At 48.8% G+C, this 16645-nt stretch overlaps 1 protein-coding gene and 1 long non-coding RNA gene across 2 annotated transcripts in view; both read right to left on the bottom strand.

Annotated features, from left to right (window-relative positions):
* Nucleotides 1-16645, bottom strand: part of RPH3AL (rabphilin 3A like (without C2 domains)) — a 126794-nt gene that overhangs the window by 8985 nt on the left and 101164 nt on the right. The window lies entirely within an intron of this gene.
* LOC122463205 lies at nt 13126-15087 on the bottom strand. Its single transcript, XR_006286360.1, has 2 exons — nt 14682-15087; nt 13126-13869 (listed from the first exon to the last, which is right to left on the bottom strand). It is a non-coding gene; the product is annotated as an uncharacterized LOC122463205 (long non-coding RNA).

Genomic DNA, 16645 nt, shown 5'->3' with positions numbered 1-16645 from the left:
AGGGGAAGCAGGAAGGCAGAGAAATGAGAAGAGCATATCAGACGGGGAGGGCAAAGAACTCGGGCTGGGATGCTGTTTTCATCCTGTCAAGCTCGTCAGGCCCTTTTGGCGAGACAGAACTCCCGGCTGGCACTTCCCAGCACGGTTTAAAGCTGGGTCCCGCAGGTCCTGAGGCAGTGAGCAAGCCTCCCCTTCAGTCAGGTATCAGCTTCCTAGCTCCATCTCCTCAATTATTAAGGACGCGTGGTTGAGGAGAAAAGCTGGAAAATGGGACTCAAGAGCTCCCCAAAGGCTCAGAAGCCAGCAAGCAAAGAGAACCCAACACGGATTTTTTTTAAATCTCATAGTTTTCATCCCAATCTCATGATTTTGGGGGCCTGATTCCTCACACATGGGTTTGGCAATACTGAGGTCACAGGCTGGGGAGCCAGGGGGATCACCCAGGCCATGGCCCAACTAATTTTTGGCTAGGCCAAACCTGAGAGGCACCGCAACCTTGTGTGCTGAATTGCAGTGCCATGCACTCAGATTTGGAGGGGATGGGGACGGGAGCTCATGGGTCTGGGGTCAGAAGGCAAATCTATGCCCCCCCACATTTTAAATGATGCTCCACAGCCCCTGACTGAGGACATCATCCCACGGACGGGATCCCTGCCATGGGACCAGGATTGGGCACAATAAAGCCCTGAAATCACATTGGAGTAATACAGCGGCAGCATCAGATTTATGCTACCATAAAAATTAAGTGGGCTCCTTCTCCCCCTGACTCACAGTGTAACCTTCAGATAAAGCCATTCCACTATTAAAATGGAACAACGGTAATAGAGTAGAAAGTCCTACAGCCCACCTGCAAAATTACACGGCTAGGAGCATTTAACCAGCCACAGAGCAGCTGTCTGATTGACTAAATGTCCCTAAGTGCTTTTTAATAGAACACTGCACAGACCATTTGCAGAGCCCTTTGGCAGGCCAGGCCCTAACGATCGTGTCAGGTGTGCCCAGGAGGTTTGTACTCATTCTCCAGACATCTCCACTTATATAAATGGCCCATATTTTCTTTACATGTTATTCGCAAATGCAGACATAAAAGACGGACAAAGGATCATGCCGAAGTCCCAACTATCTCCAGAGATTCAGACCAGGAAAATCTTTTAAGCCACTGAAAGCTTTGCTGCAAATTGTAGAGACTTGTTGCTAGCTCTTGGCCTGCGTGACCCAGATGGCTACTCTGCTGTCCATGCTGCACTATCCCTATGCTTTAGAGATGCCCAAGATAAGCAGGAGCAGCAGAGGGAGAAGAGACTCATAAAGGGAAGTTTGTCAGAATGTGCCTCTTCATCAGTGCAAACAAAAGATTTTTCCATTGAAAGCAAGCCAGAGCTCAAACCAGATAGTCTGACACCTGAGCATCTGTCCATCCAATTAAACCGACATGTCCTTGATTCCTCTCCATCCCCACCCCTCCACCAGCATCTGTTTCCTGCACATTACGAAGTTTAGGGAAGTTAAAAAAAAACAAAAACAAACCCAAACCACCACAAAGCATGCTGTAGAGACCAAGTCTGCCTAGGCAAGGATCAGAGTGGCTGACTGGGTCCTTTCCCACCTCTTAGATCTAGGAAAAGCAGAGAGATTATTCTTCATAATGGACACAAAGAACCCCCACGTTCAGCTAGCCAATCTCAAGCCAGTCCAGTGACCACATACCCAATTTTACAGATGCAAGCAGTTGGATGTGCAAGATCAACATCAACATCCCCCTCCCCCAAAACCTCACAGCACGAAGTTCAGCAGAGGGACAAGGAACAGAGTCTTATAGTAAAGGCACAAACACAGGAGTTAGGAGAGCTGTGTTCTTTTCCCATCTCGGTCACTGACTCCCTGAGAGGCTTTAGAGCCATTCACTTATCCTGTTCCCAGTCAGTTAAATGGGGGAGAATATTTACTTACCCCACAGGCGGATAGCATGGTAGTGGTTGGAAAGCATGGTGAGGTCCTTGGACAGAGAGTGACTGAGAAGCACCATGAATCATCAGTGACTTATTGGTTCACATATTTATATTTAATGTAACAAAGTATAAAACTATTGTGTAATACACGCATTAGCTGCATTTCAGACCTTCAAATCAAAAGAAACAACAAAAAAATAAGCACAGGATAAGTCAGAGAAACCCAACCTCAAGAGGGCGCTAGTGCCCAGAATTGTGTATAGGAGGGGAAGTGTTCATGAGATGGTCTCTCTGTGAAGATGTGGTCCAGACTACAGAAGGCTCTGTGAAGCCCTGTGGTGTAGGAAGCCAGCCAGCTTTTGGTTTTTAAACTAGGAAATGTTTCACACATAGCGACTAGACTGCCGCTTGGACGAACAACTGGCCTCTGTTCTTCTGAATGCCTGCTCTACTACTCAAACACAAGCTGCATTTGCCATTCAGAACAAACTGGAGTGTGAGGAATGGGGACAAACGCCCTGCACTATCTGGAGGACAGAAGACGCTGATCCCATTTTGCTGAATTATTTTACAAACAAGAAAAGGGAAATGAAAGCATTGACAAAATACATTTGCAGATTAAAGTGCACACAGCGTGGCTGGCGAAATACAAGCATCTCTGCCAAAGTAATTAACCTTATGCAGATTTCTACAACAGCCTTTGTGACTAGCTAACACCAGGAGAACCTGCCTCCCTGGAGACTCCAGCCCCTGAGCTTACCATTCAGATGCAGCTCCGGATTCCCCTGTGCCAGCTCTTCTCTGCTACCCCAGCCCTTTCCTCTGACCTCTCCATCTATCTACAGGGCAGCAGTAGCAGAAGGGTCCCAGACTTTCTAACAGCAGGGTTTGAACTTGGGACCCACAGTGCTCTCTGCAGGAGCCTCTGGCGCTGAAGGATTCAGTCCCTAGCCACTGCAGTGCTCTTCGATCTCTTACGAGGACAAAGAGCCCATCCTCTCCTTGTGTGGTTATGCAATCTTCCCCCACACTAGCCGCCCAGTCCCGTTTGTGAGGGTGAGAGAAAGGTAGCTCAGTACGCAGGTCCCACGGAGACAGTAACAGAGCCAAGACAGTGCCGTTGGAAACAAGGCAACGCTCGTCCATTGGGAATTGGACCTGAGACCCACTCAGTTTATTCCACACTAGAGATTATTGAAATACAGCAGCTTCACCCGCAGTGCAAGTAACCCCAGTGACCTTCAGAGGGTGCATGTAGCCTCTCTCTCTCTCCGCTGCCCCCTTCTGTCATTTTAGGTGCATCTGCTGGGTTGCATGGGTTAGTCTGAACAGAGCAGCTCTGTCTGCCAGTCCCAGGCCTTTCTGGTGCTCTCACCCAACACTGGCTGTTGTGTCTTCCCAGTCTAGCCTTGGGAGGGCAGACCCTTCGCGTAAGTCATGAATCTCTTCCAAGAGATCACATCCTTCCCCCACCCCCACCCCCGCCATGCTCACTGGCTTTCAGTCTCCCACAGGCAGCACCCACACTCGGGGTTTGTTTTCCTTTTCGTCCTGCACTGCAGCTTTCAAAGGCAGAACACACCCAAATAAAAAGCAAGCCTCGTAAACGCATCAGTCTTTCATTGCGCACAGAGGCACTGATCAGCAGCATTACTCGTAAGCCTGACAGCCATACAGACAGAGCATCTGATTCTGGCAACATGCCACCTGGGGAGCATTCAGCACTAAGCCGGCCAGTTGGAGCCTTGATTAAGTGTTAAATAAACATATACAGTAGATTTTGCTTATTAATAATGCCTCAGATGCCAGCAAAAAGTTGCCATTATCCAGCAGTTGCTAAAAAGTGGAAGGCAGGTTTGTGGGGCTGCAGTCAGGGAAGGAATCTTTGGGATGTGCCTTCCCTGGCTGCAGCCCCACGTTTGCCTGCAGGCAGGGCAGCAGCAGGGAAAGGCTCTGGAGCCCAGATGCCAGGGCTTTCTATGGGGAGCAGGGGCCCGGTAGGATTGCACAGGACCTCTCCCTCAGCACATCCCAGTGCTTCCTTCCCTGGGTGCAGCCTGAAGAGGGCAGCTCTGGCCTCTGGGTTGCAGCCCCACTCTGCCCAGCCCACAGCCCCTGACCTGCTGTGCTGTCCCTGGGCTCAGGGAGGTTTGCAGAGCTGCATCTAGGGAAGGATGTCCCAGCACGTCCTTCCTTGGCTGCAGCCTCACAAACCTGCCTGCAACTAGGCCCTTCCTTCCAAAAAGTGGTGTTAAGAAGGGGCATGCCAGTATCTAAATTCCATTCAAATTAAAGTGGATGGGACGGGATTGGTTCCTGGCAAAATGTTGCTATTAACCTGAAGTTGTCAATATCTCGGTTGCTATTAAGCAGAATCTACTGTAATTAAGGTTGAATAATGAAGGCCCAAGGCATTTTCTGGGGTTTAATGACCAGCTGGCAGGGCTGCTGGCTGAAAGTGAAGCTGAAAGTCATTAAAGCCTATGGCTATTAATACCCCAGGATGTGGATGGGCCAAGGTCAGTAATGCACATTAGAAATGGAGGCCAAGCACAGATGGGGATTTTTATTTCCAGCAGTGCAAGCTGCAGCAGAGTTTGGTGGATAGATTTGCGGGGGGAATAAAGTAGCCATGATGGGTGTCTTGTGGCAGTGTTGAGGAGGGATCTGTAAATGGATCAAAGAGGGTACAGCATGAGATGAGTTTATAACAGCACACTGCATTTAGCCAAGAGTGCTAATCACTTTGCTCCTTCTGGGAGGTATGCAAGTTTGTTATCAAACCCATTTTTCACATTGGAAACTGCCATTTTTCACATGGAGAAACTGAGGCACACAGAGAGAGAAGAAAGTGACTTAACCTCTAGGTCACCCAGGGAAATCAATGGCAGAGCCAGGAACAGAACCTCGGCATCAGAGGGAAGGGATGGAATGGGATGTTGTTGCATGGACTCCTTGGCTCATTTGTTGAATGGCTCCCTCTGATGTATTAACTACATTGTGTGTAAGTTACCGGGTCTGTGTGGGTTAAACAGCATGATGGTTCTGCATGGGAGCACGTGGAAGGAAATGATGCAGTATTTAGCAGTTAAAGCTGAATGGGTGGGAGTCAAGATTGCAGGATTCCTCGCCCTCCAACTCTTTTGCTCTCACTTCCCATCTTAGCAAAACAGCTGCCGGGGTTCACAGCCATGCAAGAGAGTGTGCAACTCTGCCTTCTCAATTGCTCCGCAGCTGGTAAAACATGAGGGGGAGGGGGGAGACTGTTTGTGAGAATACACAAATTATCTTCACTGGTCTTATTACACTTCAATGGCAAGCCAACAAAAAAAGGCATCATTCAGGCTGTACCAGTGTAGCACTGTTGTTGTTTCTCTTTATAAAACACTCATCATTCCAACCCCGCAGCCTCAAGCAGGGACAGATTGGGAGTAGCGATCAGATGAATATCATTGTGCAACTGCCTGCAGAATAATAAAACAGCCTATAAACCATTGCGATGGTACAACAATTGGTAAGTGAGAGACCGAGCCTCGAGCTTACTAGTTCAAATCCAGCTTTGGCCAATTGTTTGGTGACCCACATGTATTATTTAACATATTTATATTGTAGTAGTGCTTGAAAGCCTCAGCCAGTGCCCACATAGCGCTAGGTGCTGTACAAAACAGTACAGGACCATCCCTGCCTCATCTAATGACTTGGATAATTCTCAGCTCGCTTCCTACGGGAGGAATGCCCTCATCAAAAAAAACTAAAAACATGTAGACCCACACCACTATAATTGTCCAAGAGGACAAGGCAGACTAAACACCCCTCCTAGTCTTAGAAGAGATGCCAACAGAACAGGGCTGAGGCACTGTGTTCTGTGTTTGTACAGTGCCTAGCCCAGTGTTGGTCCATGACTGGGGATGCTCGGTTCAGCAGTAATACCATAGGTGGAGCAGTGTGTGTCATTGCCCAGGCTGTCCTTGGGTAGGGTTGCCACCTCTCTGCTTGCTGGTAACTGGACCCCCAAGACCCTGCCCCTGCCCTGCCTCTTTCCCCAAGGCCCCGCCTCCATTGCTCACTCCTCCCCCCACGCTGGATAGTGTCCATCTCCCACCCACCCTAGCTAGGCTCCCTCTGCTCTGGGGCTGGGATGGGAGCTGCTGCAGCCTGACAAAGAGCCTGCTGAGCAGGGGCTGGCATGGGTTAATGACCAGGCACCTCCTGCCTCCCACAGTAACCAGACTTTCGGTGTCCGGCCAGTACATCTGACAGGATACTGCCTGGTCTCCTTTTAAACCGGACTTTCTGGTCAAAAACCAGGCACCTGGCAACCCTAAATGGTACGCAGACACAGAAGTCAAATCCTGGATGGGTGTCAACCTTATAACGTGCTGTGGAGAGCAAATAGTCCCTTCCTGATGGCCCAGGATCCCAGATTCTGAAAACTGCAGCAGGAGCAATCACCACCCCAGACTAGCCTGAGCCAGCCGGCTGCTCCCACATAAAGAAGTAACATCGAACAAGCTCAAGCTTCAGCAGCTTACTCTTCATGCCACCCATGACCAGGCAATCCTGCAATAGTGAGGAATAAGGGAAAATGCCAAGGTGGCGGGGAGCCAATTGAAATAGGAGCCATCTGGGGTCAAAATCTAGGCCTAACCAAGTTTCCTATTTAGTACCTTTTACGCCAAGGCTCCCCGGTGATGTGAATCATGCAGATCCCTCACAGGTGGAGTTAGAAAGATGGATACTCTTCATTTGCACTTTTTAGCTTATTTTCCTTCCCCCAAGGCACTGCCATAATGGCTGTTTCATGACTGCTTGGCAGCACATCATTCTGGGCGAGACTGGCTGCCTGAAAGCGATCTAGAAATGACACTTGGTCCCCTTGCTGCCCTCAGGAGCATTTAAACCAGGGCCCGAATGCAAGCGGACTTTCCAGAACCTGCCCCTGAGAAGATTCCATCTTGTGGATGAGAGAGAGAATGCAGAGATGGCAAAGCAATGGGCTTGTCCATTAGCGTATGCAGCTAGTGTCCCTTTGCCTTACTATCTCGCACTGGGGGTGGGGGTGGAAAGGTGGTGGTACTCTTCCATGCTTCACCCACAATATTAGCTCCATCCCCTCGAAATGCCGAAGTGAGATGGCAGATTGTGCCAAGGTTCAAAGGTTCTGCAGGGCCACCCACCCATGGTGTTTAAATGCACACTCAGGCTCTGCTGGGCTCCAGGATGCAGCTACCCGTCTATGGAGCACAGACGTCCCATTGGGAAAGGTGGTTTCAATTCCCCCTCACTAGAGCTCAGATAGGCCCTGCTGGGCTTCATGAGCTTGGCTCCTTGACCAGGAGAACACAAAGTAAATGGTGGGATTCGACTCTCTATGGTCCGACAGCTGCTTAAATCAGGGGGGTATCCTGTATATTAGCCTGGATTCTGGAGGGTAAAGACAAGGGTTTTTAGAGACGTGGCACAGGGACTACTCAACAGTGCCACCGCTTGCTTGTGCAATGCTAGTAAAGTCATTACAAAGCAAGGCAGCACCTTGGGGCGGGCACCAGCCACAAAGCAGCTAATTCTCATCCTTCCTCCCCGGCTTCCAGTTTAATCAGCAAGAATCTCAGCGTCTAGAAGGCAGTTCCGAGAGCAGCCCCTGCTGGGAAACGAGGCTGCTCTGATGGGAAGTGGGAAGCCACTGATGATTAAAAGGAATTTCATCTGGCAGCAGTACTGGGCTAATTACACTGAACTATCCCAATAAGTAGCAGTCAACGGAGCCTTGAGAGCACAAAACCTCATCTCTCCCCTCCTCCCCCATCCCCTTCACTAAAAACAGCTCTAATGAGGATGTAATTAATAGAAAAAAGTCTCATACACAACATAATAGCTATTTACACTGATTAACCTTAACAAACAGCTTGGAGCCCTGACAGGAAAGACACCCCACCCCCCAGTAGAGCAAAAGCTACAGGTCAACATGAAAGCACACTGAGTTAGCGCAGCCTCTCACCTGCAGGCCACCGGTTCAAAGGGAGCCCTGGCCAGAGGTGACTGAACCGTGTTACCACAGAGGGCTGTTTTGTGGCCTACAAGACAAGCTTGGCAGCTCTCATTCCAGTTCCTGGTCATCACATGTAGCAGTGGATCTGGGACGTGGCTACAAGTGGCACCAGCTAGATGCCTTTTGGAAGTCTCATTAGGGAGGCCAATGGATTCTCCTTCCTCCCCACCCATGGCCCTTAGCAGTGATCCCTCCAGGTGAGGGGCTGCAGCACTTGGGCGGCAGCAGGAGCAGCTTGCACCACTGGTGCCTGTCCTTTTCTGGGGAAAGATCCTGAACCTTCTCTCTGGAGTCAGAATGGCAGCGGTATTAAACCAGCGTGAGCAGAGAATCAGGCATCAAGCATGGGCTTCCTTCTCCAGGACCATCAATCTGGCACCTTTCACCAGCGTGAGATGGCGTTCAGCCATCATGAAAGGAGGGGATCACGGGTGAAGGTAGGAAATTGGTAGGCTGGCCTGGTAACATGTGATGCTAGAGATTTGACTTGAGTGGACCATGGCGCTTTAACCTGCAATTCCTAGGCAGACTCTCCAGCCCAGGCTGATGCAAACTGATGACTCTCATTATCATTCTACCCTACAAACCAGAGACAGATTTTTGTCTTTAAGCCTTGCGGCTAATATTAAGCAGCCATCCTGATCTTCGGCTGTCTCTGTGTCTCAGGGAACATTCTGGCTATAAGGCTTTTAGTATTAGAATATTTACAACACATTCCTCCCCTGGGGCAACCAGACTCCAGCAAAAATGATGGAGCCGGAGAGCTGGGGCGGGGGCATCTGACTGTCAGGGTTAGCAGGTGCTAAAAGCAGAGATCAGCCCTCTGCATACATGGGCAACTAGGAGAATCTGCACCGAGCTTAGCAATGGTTAGGCCTCCGCCCAGCACCCAAGACTTGCAGATGCAGAACTGTTTCCATAAGAGCATCAATATTTTATTTTCCCAAACCAGATGTTAAAGCTAGTTAAAGTGTCTGAAAGGCAGAGGAGAATGACAGCTCTTTGCAGCCCATTTCCCCAGGTGACTCGCCATTCTTCGTGGGCCATTGCTATTTAATAGGCAAGCTTAAAGTACAGGCTTGGTTATATTTTTTGCAAGAGGTAGAAAGATCAGACCCACATGCACAGATTTTCCAGCCTCTCAAGGTCAGGGTGAAAGAATTCCCTTCCCAAGCAGCTTCTGATTTTGTACAGCCCATTTCTACCCATGCAGTTATTTGCGCATGCAGGTGAACAAGCCCGGTGTTTTGCACACACACATCAGGCAAGCTGGCTGCCTCACTGCACAACTTGAGCATCCACAACTCTCTATAGTTTGTGGCAGCTGGAGATGCAGCTAGTGGACCAGCTGAGATACAACGAAGGGAGTTTTAAACTACACCACCGCTCCCAACAGGAGTTGGACTTTTATAGGTGAAGGCAGAAGTCAGCTCTAGGAATCCTGAAGCCAAGAAAAGGTCACATCCTATAGTCCAATGGTACTGAGCTATTGTTTGGGGGTAGCTAATTAATATTATGCACTGTCCAATGATCTTGATCTCCCTGCTCTTTACAAACACTGATTAAGTCTCAAACACTCTGGCAAGATGGGTACCAACATTTCACATATGGAGAAGCTGCAGCACAGAGAAATCAAGTGACTCTCCCCAGGTCAAACAGCAAGTCAGTGGCAGAACGAGGAACAGTATGCAGGAGTCCTGCCTGTCAGTCCTACGCTGTAACCCTGAGACAAACATGCTCTCTTAAACCTATGTTTGTAGGGGGCTTCAGAGATTCAAGATCAGGAAGTCTGAGCAAAATCTTTCAGCAGGTCTAGGAAGCTCCCTGTTGACAGGTTTTCTTCTTTTAGGGTCTGGAATGAAAGGCTTCGCTTTAATGGCAAAGTCAAATGGCAAACAAATTCTGCAATGTAAAATGGCTGCTATGGCATCAGCTTCTTCCATCTCAGTTATGGGTGGGATTTTTACCATTGGCCACACCACTGAGAATAAAAGGCAGGAGCAGAGAAGGGCAGGCTGGGCACTGACAGCCCCTCTGATCTTGCTTACGTGTACGGAAGGGGCAGGCTGCTTTCTGAAGGGATCTGCAATAATGGTTCTCTCGATGTGCAAGAGACTAGTAGGAATACAAAAGAAAACATTGCTACCATTCAGCCCACAGGGAATCAGTCTGATCAGAGCCTCGGGCTAGAGCCCTGTACAGTTTGTACAGCTCTGATGCAGGCCTTTCGGAGGTGAGCAGTGTGTTGGCACCTTGACAAAGCTGTACAGTGCATCATTTGGGAGGAAGGCAGTTAGAAAATATTGCCATGAAAAGGGATCGTGGTCTGGAGCCCTGGATATCCACCCAACTGAGCGTAGAACCCCCCACTTCCCTGAGGACATGAGCCTGTGAGCCAGAGGGTTCAGGCTAGTTTGGGACTCTGTAGGGACCTCTACAATTAGATCTCTGCAGACCTAGCTATCACAGGTGCTTATCGCACCCCTCCCCCAACCACTGTAATATCTGAGCACTTCACCGTCTTTGTACTTATTCTCACAACATCCCCGTAAGGAACAGAAGCACTGCATTACCCCCATTTACAGAACCGGGCACAGAGACTAAGTGACTCACCCAAGGTCACACAGGAAGTCTGTTGCAGAGCAGGGAATAAAACCTGGGTCCCAGGCTAGTGCCCTAAGCCCTGGACCATCCTTCTGCCTGCCACACCCATCATAGTATCGAAGCACTCACTTATCAAACCGTAAAACACCTTGAGGGAAGATGTAGGGTGACAGGCTGCCTCCACGCATGGGCTGGATGCAAGAGCCTCCGCTCAGCTGACATCACCAGCTAGCACCAACCACACTCTCCACAGCCACAAACCTAAGTTCTGCGTTTTGAAGGCAATTGAACAGAATCTGCCCCATGGCTGGGAGGGTTAATGGAGCTGCTGTCCAGTTACTCAGGTAACGCCACTGGCTTCATGCCACCAGCACCACCAGCACCGAATCCAGCCCCCGTTTATGTTGTGCTATCACTGACAATAAACTAGAGCCCTTTCCTGCTACTTGATGCCGCCACTTCTCCTCCGTACTGTCACTTCTTCGCCCTGGAGCCTCGGCACAGACGCCAGCAGCTTGGGGACTGCGTGGTCCAGGCTGCAGGTGTTTGCTAGAGGTGTGCTGAACTGCTGCAGTGTGCTACACTCAACTCTGCAGCAGCGGAAATGTGTGTGTGGGGGGGGAGGGGAACAAGGGGGGCAGGGGAACCCTGGAAGGGAAGGAGAGAAGCATCACAGGCTAGATGGGAGAGAGATATCAGGGGAGCAAAGGACCAGCAAAGGGAAAACAGGTTCGGGGGGCAGAGGGGAACAAGTCACAGCCAGTGTTTCTAAAAGCTAATCTGCCTCCACAGCTTTATTCCAGGGCAGAGGCACAGGGTATTCTAATGAGGATACCTTGAGAGCAAACAGTCATTAAGTCAGACTGTCTCGACCAGCTGCTAGACCATCCTGTGTTGCTAAACCCTCCACCCCAGTTGGAGCCCTGCTATATAGGAGGGAGATCCAGATCTGTTAAAGGCTGAGAACCACCGTATTAAGGAACAGACCCAGACAAACGGTATTAGTAAGGCTACGATCTTATCACAGAGGTCACGGAAGGCACGGATTCGTGACTCCTGAGACCTCCGTAACTTCAGCCTGCAGCAGCTGGGAGCTGCAGGATCCCCTGGAGCTCTGAGCAGGCAGGCAGGGGGAAAAGACCCCAGAGCTGAGCTCCCCGTTTTGTCACGGATATTTTCTTTATTGCCCTTGACCTGTCCATGACTTTTACTAAAAATATCCATGACAAAATCTTAGCCTTAGGCATTACCAGACTGGGCAAGTGAGGTTTATTGGCTGCACCTAGATTACACTGTAAATTGGGGGCAGATCAGGGAATAGAACCCAGGAGTCCAGATTCCCAGACCCCTGCTCTTTCCACTACTACAACACATACTAACTTACAATCTAACCTTTACTTAAAGGGTTAATAGTTCCTCTTATGCATCCACCCCATACTTGCCTCTCAGCTATGCTCCTGTTAGTAAGAGGTCCATAATGCCCTGTGATGCAAAAGGATGCTAGACACATCCATCCTCTCTGGAACTTAAATGGATTTAGTAAGAAGTCTGCTGTCAGTTACAGAGGATACAAAGTCCACTGAAGTTATCAGGGGCTGCAGCAGATGTAGACAGAGCCAAATTCTGTTCTGTCATAAAATGGTATTAAATAGACCATTTACATTAGGCTTAATCAATTTCCAAGAATAAGTTACAAACCGGCTAAGAATGGTTTGCACACAGAGGGGCCACCTGCTGCTCTTGGTTGCTGTAGATCTGGCGTGACTCCATAGGAGTCAAAGGCATTATTGAGTATCGGGGGTACCCGTGTTAGTCTGTTTCCACAAAAACAACAAGGAGTCCGGTGGCACCTTAAAGACTAACAGATTTATTTGAGCATAAGCTTTCGTGGGTAAAAACCCCACTTCTTCAGATGCACTGGATTATTCTGCATTTCCACCAGTATCTGAGAGAACAGAATTTGGGCCCTGGGTACAAACCCCACACTTAGCAACTAAGGCCTTTATTTATTCATCCCTTTACATTATCAATGGAGAATGTGACCAGATTAACTTAATTATTTCGCCTAAAATCAGAGCATACAAGGAGTGACTTGCATATTAGGCTTGGCTAGTTCAGGATCAACTCTGCCCTGCTGAACTAAGACAGCTTCAGGATTTCGAAAATACAAATATTTCCAGCAATAAAGTACCAGAGGGCCAGATTCCCATCTCCATTTCACTGGAGTCTGTTAATTTCAGGTAAATTGCTTCAGATTTACACGGCTGTAATAGTAGAATTTGGCCCTTCAGACCTGGTAGCGTATAGTGCTGATGCCAGTCGTTTTTCAGCAAGAGTTTCTTTCTGCATACTGCATGGAGCTGAGCCCTCCAGCCCCAAACCAGCAGAGCATTTAAGCACAACATGACTAGCCCCACCGAAATCAGTGCCAAAAGACAAGCGTGTGTATTAAGTGCTCTGTTGGACTGGGGTCACAATGCCCAGCACCTGGTAGGATGAGCCACAAAGATGGAAACCAAGTGATCTTAGCCTTTCTATTTTTAATCAGAAAGAAATTGATCTATTGATTAAAGGGACTACAGAGAATGCCACAAAATGCTTACAGGTGCAGGGTGTGTGGGAAGAGAGAAGTGGAATTAATGAAGGCTGTTCATTGTGCACAAGATAAACGTAACGACAATCAAAATGTCTTTCAAATGCAACTTGCTTCTTCCAACCCCCCACATAAATACAAAACGCCACCCACTTCTGAGTGAAAAGCAAGCACCATTATCCATCCATGATTATCTGAACAGCTTTATATGTCACACAGAAAGAGGGCAAAGAAAAAAAATGCTATTGATGAATGCAAATAAATCCACAGAAGCTCTGCAAAGCTCCAACACATGAGCACCTAACCTCCTTCTCCAGGGGATTTGAATTAATTTACTCCAAGGTGCAACTTGCAGTCAAACTGGAGCAGAGCGCCAACTTTTCATGCTACATAATATTCTCCAAGGGACACATGGAAAAGCAGCTCAGGAGATGGAAATGTTAAAAAAGCAGCATTACAGTACATTAGCTTTGGATTTTTACCATTAAGATAAGAAGAAATATTTCTCCCATGAAAGAGGCGGAGTGGGATGTGTATAAATATTTGTGCGCGTGTCTCTGATGCTAAGCTTCACTGGCAGACACACATCTTGGTGTTCTAATCTTTAAACTGCAGCATGGCTCCATGGGAATCAGGATTTCGGGTTTATGCAACTGCATCATTCGAGACTCACCCTTTAAAAAAAAAAAAAAAAAAAAAAAAAAAAAGAAACCAAAAAACTGTCACCCTCCTGAAAATTCACCCTAAGGAACTCACTGTGTGTCCTAGAGTCCCACCTGCCTTCTATGGATGGAATTGCTCAACTGTGTGTCATATGGCCTCTGCAATTAATACTGGAGAGTCTCCCTTAGCTGAAGCAGGAGGAGCCTGTGCTTTTGGAACAGGAAGATCTAAGTTCTCCTCCTGTTTCCCCCATGACATTCCTAATAGCCCCTCCATGTAATCAAAAGGTGGAGCCTCATGTTGAGGACAAGTCCAAACTGGGAAACTTGAGCCAAGTGACAATCAGTTCCCCTATTATCAACCCCAGATTCCCCCTCAAAGCCATGAGTTTTGGGTCAAATCAAGGACAACTGGGTTATTCACACAGTGCAGAGTCCAATGGCAGCTGGAAATGATCTGCGTGCTAAACTAGGAGAAGACTTACTTGGATAAATTAGAGTTAAGACGCACAGGGAGGAGGAGATTTCACACACAGTCTAACACCAGATTGTGTCTACACAAGGCAGGGGGACTGGCAGAACTTGGGATTAAATTTACACTTTATGAAGTTAAACCATTGCCAAAGGGTTACGTGGACCCTCTTGTTTCAGTATAAGAATGGCTTATTTTGGTTCAGTTAAGCCTGGTCCTAATCAGCTTCAGCAAAAGCAAAATAAGCCACTCTCATACTGGAACAACTCTGTCCATACTGCCTTTAGCATCAGTTTGGCTACAGAGGTTTAAATTCACACCTGAACTTATACCAGCATGTTACATGACTCACCATTCTGGAGCACCCCCTTCTGGTCAGACCCAGTGTTGCAGCACTTCTGCCTCTGTGTCCCCACTCTGATCTTCAGCCTCTGCCAGTCAAATCACCTTAAAGCATCCAACCCCTTCCAGGGTAACAGAGTCCCTTAGTCCAAGTCAAACACAGTATTGTGGAAAGGTGTGGCCCAGGGTGCCCACTCATGGGCTTGGGTGGCCCTGCAGGCACCTTGCCTCGATTTCCAAAAATAACTCACAGCTGCAGTCTTTAAAATATCATCCCCCTTTTCCTGGACTCTAAACAGCAGCCGCCTCCCAAGAGAGGCCCTTTGGCCCCTCTTCAGTTCAGAGTTTCACAGCTCTGCTCCTGGGGGCTGTGTCCCAGCTGAGTTCTTCCTCCCAGGCTGGCAAGATGGCTCCCTCAGAAACTCTGGGCTGGGAGCCTCCTTTTGATTCACTTGCCCTGTCAGCTAATCAGTCTCTTAATCCTTCCCAGGTGGGCCTAATTACCCCCCTACACTTATGTGCACTGGCTGGGCCCCATCCACCCTACAAGGCCCCAGGCCCATAAAGCAACAATGGGGGCGAAAGGGGTTGCCCCATGGCTTCCCTCTCCCAGAGGCCGACTGCTCCAACAACTGCTTCAGTTATTTCCCAGCCTTAATCTGCCTCCCTGGAACCATGAAGCCAGCTAAAGGGCCTCTTGCTCTGAAGGCCAGTGATCTGTTACAAACATCAAAGCAAACCTTGGGCCCTGCAGGACTCAGCTTTCAGACCCTTCTTTACAGGCAGGCTCCCAGTGGCAACAGCCTAACCGCTGGTGCCTGGGTTCCAACCATTTGGGATGGAGCCCGGTCTACCCTTCCCCTCAGGGCATCTGTCAGGCCACAGCTCTCAACCACTTCTGAGCTCCAACCTGGCTTCTTGCCTCACCTCAGAAGATCCTGTGCACTCACCCCCAACCCCTGGGCTTCCCTCCTCTTAGTCCACCCTCTCCCACAGCTGTTCATCCTTTTTTCCTCTCTGGCTGCCCTCTCTCCTCAGACTAGCTACAGCCACAAGAAACCTCCTGCTCTTCCCCAGCTAGTCTAGCCTGCCTCTTCCCTGCTGGGGATTCTGACAGGGTTTCCCTGCCCGGGACCCTGCCTCCAAGCTTCCTCTTCCTCCTTTTAAGTCTCACACAGTGCATAGGTACAGTGACCTAGGGCTAATTGCACAGGGCTGGCTGGCCCAAGCACGTCACTTCAGCTCAATTTCTCAAAGGCATTTAAGCCCCTGAGTTCCACTGTAATCAAAGGTATTCAGGTGCCTAACTCCCACTGAGGATTTGGGCCTTGGTTTCCCTGTCCCTCAGTTCCTCATTTGTGCAATGGGGATAATAGCAGTGCCCTGATAAATACATTAAAAGGTTGTGAGGTGCTCAGATACTCGAATGATGGGGGCCATAGAAATCTGTAGGAGATTCCCTTTGTTAGTCTATCTTCAGAGTAAAGGCTGCATCTTTTTCCTCAAAAGCACCATGAACATTTATGGTGTGATTTAAATATTAAATGCTACTAACAATGATGATGATCTGGGCTGCCTTTGAACCTGTGACCAAGTGCAGATAACGTAAGAACGGCCACACTGGGTCAGACCAAAGGTCCATCTAGCCCAGTATCCTGTTTTCCAACAGCGGCCAATGCCAGGTGCTTCAGAGGGAATGACCACCACAGATAATCAAGTGATCCATCCCCTGTCGCCCATTCCCAGCTTCTGGCAGAGGCGAGGGACACCATCCCAGCCCATCCTGGCTAACAGCCATTAATAGACCTATCCTCCATGAATTTATCTAGTTCTTTTTTGAACCCTGTTATAGTCTTGGCCTTCACAACATCCTCTAGCAAGGAGTTCCACATAAGCCATTACTAACACCACGTGCCAGCCAGCCCCTGCTGTTTTACCTGCATTTAACTGCAATTCTTGTTTGCAGCGCTGGCG

This window comes from Chelonia mydas, chromosome 17, assembly GCF_015237465.2.
Source record: "Chelonia mydas isolate rCheMyd1 chromosome 17, rCheMyd1.pri.v2, whole genome shotgun sequence".
NCBI lineage: Eukaryota > Metazoa > Chordata > Testudines > Cheloniidae > Chelonia > Chelonia mydas.
The sequence above is the reverse complement of the archived record's forward strand: the minus strand, read 5'-3'. Positions and strand labels throughout refer to the sequence as shown.